The 8,939-nt window shown below is 37.4% G+C and overlaps 1 long non-coding RNA gene across 1 annotated transcript in view; it reads right to left on the bottom strand.

The window, feature by feature from the left end:
• Positions 1-3,696: 3,696 nt before the first annotated feature.
• Positions 3,697-8,939, bottom strand: part of LOC309483423 — a 309,493-nt gene continuing 304,250 nt past the window's right edge. The window contains exon 2 of the long non-coding RNA XR_014200558.1: positions 3,697-3,870. This is a non-coding gene — a long non-coding RNA (uncharacterized lncRNA). The remainder of the gene's footprint in view (positions 3,871-8,939) is intronic.

The raw sequence follows: 8,939 nt of genomic DNA, 5'->3' as shown, positions 1-8,939 counted from the left end.
GTCCAACCTAAAACGTGTCGGATGGCCATCCTAGACAGGGACTGAAAGACTTCTTTATGCTTATATACACCGTACTTGGCAGTGCCTGGCGCTGCACGGCCTTAAACAGAGGGAAGATCTCAACTATCTGCCTCTATTTTCACCTACCGTGATCTGCTCAGGGTCAAACATGCCCTCCTGTCCGGCCTGTCAGCAACAAGTCATTACAAACAGAGTTCCTCATGACATTCCTCTGGACATAAGCTCCCATGTGTCTGTTTGAGGAGCCAGCCTGTGCATGTTTGCTAACTCAGCAGTGAATTAGGGTTACTTTGATATGAAAATCACCTTAGGATGTTTATTTTAAAAAGTTAGACGACAGTTCACATCTGATATACTCACTAGAAATCGGCATAATTAGCCATTTATGTCCAGGTGTCTGACAAAGCCCCCGCTCAGCGCCTCAGGTGTCGGCAGCCTGTTGTTTGTGTCGTAGATTGAGATAACAGGTCTTTTTTTCAATGTGGCTGGTATGATTGACTTAAAGCTTTTAAGTGTTTGTGGTGTTTTCCCCCACAAGGTAACTGACCCTGAAGTAATACACACAGAGCTCAGTTTAGCTGTTCAAAGAGGGCTCATTTTACTTGATTAACCCTTAGAGACCAAATGCATTCCTAAATATGTTCTCTCTTTTTCTCTAATTGCATAAATTCTAACAATCATACCTCAAATGTGACATTTGAAGCTGTTGAATTCTTTAAAAACATAAAACGGAGGGACACACTTCTGTGTCAAGCTGACCAAGGGTTAAATACAAGGATGAAAATGTATGTGCTTGAACAGTTTTTATAGCCTACCTTTTATAGAAACTACATAGCAGCTTGGAAATTCATGTTTGAAGTATAGCTGTAACTTATGTTGTAGATTAAAACAAAACGTGAAGGTGTCTTCAAGAAGTAATGTTAACCTCAGAAATGGGCCAGACATCACGATTATAAATAAGCTCTATTAGTAGCCTATAATATTTCTCAGTGAACTGGTATGGGGGTTATGCCAACAAATGTAGGTATTCTGCAAAACGGGTCATTTCTGGTTCAGGTCTTTAGAGCATTTTTACTCCAGATACCTCAAAGGAGTGAGCAAAGATCAGCATTACCAATGTCCGTCACATGTAGAGTGATATCTAAAAGTGTATTTGTTTATTATTTTTCAGCAAAGTTCTAAATCTACATGTCTATGAATGACTGTAATGCAGGTTAAAGCTATTTAAACTGAAAGAGTAGAAGAAAAAAAATGAACTTAAAAGGAAAACACTAACAGGATCTAGAAGTACCATGGCTTTACCATATTTTTTGTAAGTTTTTGTTTTGTTTTTTTGTTGCCAATCTGGCTCCTATGAAATATTTTCCGATTTTAACCTGCTGTTTAGCTCATTTTAAACCCACAATATGTTACATAATTATTATTAATATTATTGTTTTTAATAATTATAATTAATAACGACTCTGCTACAATATGCCTGTGATGGTTAAAGACAGCTGGTTCTTAGACATACACAATCATGTACAATACAGTATTTCCATATAGACTATTGCCTAAGGTTGTCGTGCAAACAATGGGTTTTTGTGAAACTAATTTCAAAACTATGAAAAAAGCAAAGCCTCATTTCTCTACAGGATATTGGTTGCAATGAATTCTTACTCAGACTGCTAATGAATTCCTGCAAGCTTGTTGCCCAGTGCCTATATAGGCTGGATTCAAAGAACAATGTTTATATTAAACTCTATATTTAAATGTAAGCATGCATTGACCAAGAGTGATTTTTAAAATGATGTTTCTTAAAAGTAAGCGCAATTATCATGCATGGTATGTACCTTCATTATGGAGCATGTGATGTCTTAATATACATAGGCAGATCACTAGGATCACTAAGTTGATGTCTATCTCATTATACAGGGCAAATGGACCACATTTTGAAGAGCAAGTCACCTGTTTCACCCTGTAGCTGCCACAGTGGAAAGGTAAAATCTCATTCATCATGGCCCAAATGGCACCATGACTCAATTATACAATCATAAACATGTTCTGATTGTGATAACGCGTGTTGCTCTAGCTGTCTGCCATCAGGGGGTTTGTTTGAAGCTCTGCGCTGTGGCAGAGGGACGTACTTCTGTGTCACGCTGACCAGGGTTAAATACAGAACTGCTCACCCCAAAACCTGTGGGCGAGGTCACACCCCAACGAGTCTTTGATGCGTCTTTTCTCATTCGAGCGCTACAGACGCTGCGAGTGCAAGCAGGGACACACATGTGCACACAAACAAACACAGATGGTCTTTTCCCTTGGAAAACATATGGACTTTTTCCAGGTCTTGAAGCTAAACTGGCTAATTCCCCCTATCTCCTGTCCATCTGATTTAACCTTTCCAGAAGTACCTGATCCCCGGAGAAAAACCCTTAAAGCGCAGCGTGACCGGCCTCTAGACTGTGGGAACTGCACTGTTGACTCTTACCCCATAAAAACTGCTCGCAATTACAGAGAGAAGGACAACCAGATGTAAATTAGACGGAAGTCCAGCTGCCCATCACTGCCCAGTGCTTTATAATCCAACTCAGCAGACTTTGAGGTCAGTAGGAACGGGCGATTGCATTTATTTTCTTTTTGATCCCATTCCATGTACTAGGAAGGCTGACATCGCTTTATATAAAATGTGGATAAAGTGTTGATACCTATTTTAAATGTAAAGTTGAATGATTTTGAAAATCAGAAATTAAATCCAATTAACATTAAAAAACCATTAAGAATATAAATTGATTATTGTTATATTGTAAGGGAATCATTTTTAACAATAATTATAGATCATGGTCAGTCCTTTAACTTCATATCATAAGATTCAACTTTGAAGCTTGATATGCACAAATTGTCGTGCTAAATAATTAAAAGCATTAGTAAAAGAACCTCACAATTCCTTCTGTTTAGCAGTAACGTAAGTACACTATCTGTTTTGTTTTTTTTGTGAAAGAAATGAGTACTTTTTATTCATTAAGTACACATTAAATTGATCGAAACATTTATAGTGTTGCAAAATATTTTTATCTCAAATAAAGGCTGTTCTTTTGAACTTTGAACAGCATATTTATTAGAATGATTTCTGAAGGATCATGTGACACTGAAGACTGGAGTAATGGCTGGGATGTTTGGGATGTTAATTTTTGACCGACAACGACACTCGTTATGTGATCATTAACAGTTAACCGACAAAATTATGTTAAATTACAATTCAGTTAGAATGGATACGTGTCTGTGACCCATTATAAATAAATTAGTTTTGTTCAGTTTTACATGTGCAAATAGCAGCTTAAAGGGTTAGTTTACCCAAAAATGAAAATTCTGTCAGTAATTACTCACACTCATGTTGTTCCAACCCCGTAAGCCTTTCGTTCATCTCCGGAACACAAATTAAGATATTTTTGATGAAATCTGAGAGCTGGCTCACTCCTCCATAGGCTTCTATGTAATCGATATCTGCCATCCCAGAAAAGTTAGTAAAGACATTTTTTAAATAGTCCAAGTGGCTCAAGTGAGCCTACGTTCTGACGTACAACGATTCTGATTTCACTTTTCTAACTTTAGTTAGTGTGTAATGTTGCTGTTTGAGCATAAACAACATCTGCAAAGTTACAACGCTCAAAGTTCAAAGCAAAGGGAGATATTTGCTTTTAAAGAAATCGTTTTTTAAGGACTACAACAAACGGCTGGTAGAGACTACACCACATTCCTCCCGGGTTAGTGACATCACCAACCCTAGAATTTACATAAACCCCACCCCCTGAATACGATTTATAGATTATCATGACAGAATATGCTAATCAAAGACTAGAAGATAGTTAACTCCACATCAGCAACATAAATTCATCAACTAACCTAGAGACTAACTAAGTCTCTCCATCATTGTCTGACTCCGGTTTTAACATAAAAGGCTAAAAGTTTTTGAAATTTTCAGTGCGTGTCTGTGTGAGGCAAAAGGACACAAGCTGTTGTAGCTCCGCCCCCTGTGCTGGGAGCAGCAGCTCATTTGCATTTAAAGGGACAGACACAAAAACGGTGCGTTTTTGCTCACCCTCAAAAAGTGACAATTTTAACATGCTATATAAAAATATCTGTGGGGTATTTTGAGCTAAAACTTCACATACACACTCTTGGGACACCAAAGACTTATTTTACATCCTGTGAAAAGGGCATTATACCAGCCCTTTAAGTTTTTTTCCGCTATTATAATGAGACAAAATCATTTGGCATTGTGTTGAGGAATTTGTGTTGATTTGTGTCGTGAAAGTCTCACTACTACAGTCCAGTTTCAGTAATATGCGTGTCCTGGAAATATGAAGTCTCAGGTGCCGCTTCACTCGCTGTCTCCTCGTGGAAAGGTGAAATAGGCTCTTTTTCTCCTACTCGCCCAAGTGTTATATTGATCTTTAACACTCGCCATTGTCACCGCATGTTAATGAACTCTCACGCACAAAGAAAATGACAGCGTAGGCTACATCATGTTAATCAATGCAATAAGTTTGAAAACAGCCGTTGCATTTTACCGTGCAGCATTGGTGAGACATGTAAATGATGCCTCGGCCCTCAGGCCCTCGTGACTGCACTACTGGCCTGAAAGTTCTTTTACCACGATGCCTTTTGAATCACCATCATTATACATGAAACATTTGCACATATATTTTGAGAAAAAAAGCAAATCTGACTTGAAACAGTTTGGAAAAGAAGAAGGCATGGCATTTGAAATAATGTGTTCATGGTTCAGTACACTTGAAAACGTATGTTACATTGAACATCTCACAGCTGTTGGCCTGATGTTCCTCCTGGTTTGCTTCAGTGTAATTCGATCACTTCACTGGAGTCTCTAAATCCCCACCGCCGGCAGCGCTCGATCACAGACCTGCACGTTCATCTGCCTGGTAGCAGAGATCATTCATTTTTTTACAATCAGGCATCATATTGATTTACACAAAACATGGAACACAGTAATGTGATGGATTTATTTGTAATGAAATTTCCTTGTTAATTTGCATGGAGAGCTTATACACAAACTTTAACAAGATGGCAGTGGGTCGCTTGTACAGAGACGTTAAGCATCACGTTACTGTCGAGACCTTTTACCCTCAATAACATGAGAGTGTGTATCTTACTGACTGTAGACTCTCCAACACGGCTTTGCTCTCGTCCAGATTCACACAGCGCGAAACTCTCCAAACTTATGCTAACACCATTAATGCTTTTGTTGGTCCTTTTGGTGTTTGAGCCTCCGCAGCATGTTGTAAATGTGTATTTTTGAGTAACATTTGTAGAAATATATATTTATATTATTAATAAAATATACTATTATTTTGTCAATTTAATAAATAAATCTGAGATAGATAGATAGATAGAGAGATAGATAGATAGATAGATAGATAGATAGATAGATAGATAGATAGATAGATAGATAGATAGATAGATAGATAGATAGATAGATAGATAGATAGATAGATAGATAGATAGATAGATAGATAGATAGATTGATCGATCTGACATTTGGAGCTGTAAACCTTAAACATAACCCCCCCCACACACACACACTTTTGTCAGGTTTATATGTAAATAAAAAATACATACATCTCATGTTAGTATATAAGTTTCATATATGTATTTTCTAATACATAGAAAAATTTGTAATTTTGCTACAGTGAGAGTGAGGGTTAAAGACAACCAGAAAAATAAAATGAATGAACGAATGAATGAATGAATTGTTATTCACATATTTTATTGTAAATATTCTAACGTGGTGAGCTAACCTTCTAACTTCTGTCAAAAGGCCAACTTCTGTCATGTTTTCCTGTGATTTTTCACCAAACACTTTCTGACCTTCATTCTCAGGTCCTGATGTCAGGAGGTCATAAAAAGAGTCGTAATTCACATGCCATGTTCCCACAGAGCCTCTCTCTCTCTCTCTCTCTCTCTCTGACCCCACAGAAGGGAGGTTACGCCTGAGAGACTGAAGTGAAAAGGCCTGTCCTCTGATTTATGACCTTCTGCTGCCATCGGATCTTCTCCTGCACCGAGATGGTTTTTTGTGAAGCACTGAAACAGACCCTCCCAGAAACCCCCAAGAGTTTTAGGTTTCCAAAGCCCATCGAAGTAAGTTGTGAAGCTTTCACACACGTGCAACGATTGCCATGATTTGTGGAACTTAGATTAACACTGATAAACAATTTGAATATGGCCATTTTAAATTACAAGATTTTAGGTTAAAATACACGACTGTTATCAAAGATTTTAAATAAATGCTGTTCTTTTGAACTTTGTATTCATCAAAGAGTCTTAAAAAAGATGTATTACAGTTTCTACAAAAATATGAAGCACCACAACTGTTTTCAACATTGATAATGATAAGAAATGTTTCTTGAGCAGCAAATCATCATATTACAATGATTTCTGAAGGATCATGTGACACTGAAGACTGGAGTAATGATGCTGAAAATTCAGCTTCGATCACAGGAATAAATTACATTTTAAAATATATCCACATAGAGAACTGTTATTTTAAATGGTAATAATATTTCACAATATTGTTGTTTTTAATATATTTGTTGAAATAAATGCAAGCTTGGTGAACATAAGAGACCTCTTTCAAAATACATTTTAAAATCTTACCAATTTTTGAATGGTAGTGTATATATGAATAGAAAGCAGTGCCATTTATTTAGTTCTTATGAAAGTCTGTGGAAAGTCAATACTATAATGTGTCCAAAACAATATAAAAAGATAAATGTCACTTGTGGTTCCTGTCTGAGGATGTTTTCTCTATAAAACAACTATTTTTAGGTTCAAACTATGTTTCTTTGGCAGGTGCACGTCTGTATTTCTTCCTGTTGTAATTCTGTGCTCTGTTTGGCTTTGTTATTTTACTCCTCCATCCTTCCTCCACAACACCATTATCATGCATTATTTTCATCCGGATTATTTTAGTTGTCTTCCGTTGAAGTCCGACTGCAGTCGTCGTCATGTCGTGTGGTGTTTATGCCGAAGGAGGGACGGATCATTCTGGCCTGTTCTCCGTCCTGACTCATGCACGGCACTGGCAGATTGGAGCTGCTGGCCCAGAAGAATTAGGCCAGATTTGCCACACTTCACAACCCCAGCCGGGCCTGATGCACATTCCCTCCAAATGCACGAGGGCGATTGTGAACAGAGTCTCATTATACCACCGTGGCACAATGCGAGTGGAAATCTTGGCACGCTCCTTCCTCACAAACCCAAAAGCCTTTTCAGACAGAGTTCAGATGTGTGTAATGCTCTTCGTCTGATGAATGCTTTGTAGGCTTCTCAGACTGTGTAATTGTGCTTTTACAGTGCTTACAAGACCACCCACGACACCACAGCATCAAGACTCAAACCTAAACTTACCCAAAACCTGATCACTGTTCTTCTGCTGCATGCACTGCACAGGTGTACAGTCTACATTTTCATCTCCTTTAGTTTACTGAGGGAAACACATTTCTTCTGCTTATAAACACGCAACACGAATGTGTGTCAGCTGTGTGCACTACAGTATAAGCATTACTTTTTCATCAGGAAGTTTTTCATCCTACAGGCGTATTTGAGCAAAACAAACTTTATGAATTTGCAAGATAAATGTGTGGAGTTTTGTACTCTTTATTGTAATTATTTCATTTTATTGTTAATATATGAGTACAAATAACATTATTTTTCTCCATCTTTTTCTAGTTTTGTTTTTGTTTGTTTGCATTTGCATATAAAATCATTAAAATTAAGCAATGATTTATGCTTTCGTTGATGCCACAAGTCAGTATGTTTTCAATTTGTATATATTTTAATATTTTGCAATAAACATCAAATATATTGTTACTTACACAATTATATAAAATAGTCTTATATTGTACTAATAGATTGATGGATAGATAGACAGACAGATATATAGATATAGATAGACAGACAGATAGACAGATATAGATAGATAGACAGATAGATATATAGATATAGATAGATAGACAGATATATAGACAGACAGACAGATATATAAGATAGATAGATATATAGATATAGATAGATAGATATATGTAGATAGACAGATATATAGATATAGATAGATAGACAGATATATAGATATAGATAGATAGACAGATATATGTAGATAGACAGATATATAGATAGACAGACAGATATATAAGATAGACAGACAGATATATAGATATAGATAGACAGATATATAGACAGACAGAGATATATAGATAGATAGACAGACAGATATATAAGATAGATAGACAGACAGAGATATATAGATAGACAGACAGATATATAGATAGATAGATGGACAGATATATAAGATAGATAGACATACAGATATATGGATAGAAAGATATACAAAGTTCTGGCATGAAACTAATGGCTAATAGGTCCTTTAACTCACCTGTTCATAATCACACCACTATCTATAGGGCGCAGCTGATTGGTTCCTGCCGTATCAGTAGCCAATGAGCTCTCTGCTCAACCTTCAAATACTTGGGTAGCATTTGCCTTAGCAGTGCAGCGCACTTTCAGAAACCCTCCACCTTCCCCAGCTCCACCTGTACACAGACAGACAGACAGACAGACAGACAGACAGACAGACAGACAGACAGACAGACAGACAGACAGACAGACAGACAGACAGACGCATTGAGTCGATCTGTTGTGGCTAAAATGCACCACTGACATCACACACTTAGAGATAATGTTGGAGGACCGAGACAAGGATTGCAAACATGATCTCTCGACCCGTCCCGTCCCCAGCAGCAGCTGCCCGAGGGTGATGTCTGTGTACGAGGGAGGAGAGGAGCTGTTTGATAACCAAACGTGTTAAAAAAACTATATGGACAGGACCAAAAACAGGATGCACAGCAGGCTAGAGTGTT

The sequence above is a fragment of the Leuciscus leuciscus genome (genome assembly GCF_965113295.1).
Source record: "Leuciscus leuciscus genome assembly, chromosome: 20".
Lineage (NCBI taxonomy): Eukaryota > Metazoa > Chordata > Actinopteri > Cypriniformes > Leuciscidae > Leuciscus > Leuciscus leuciscus.
The sequence above is the reverse complement of the archived record's forward strand: the minus strand, read 5'-3'. Positions and strand labels throughout refer to the sequence as shown.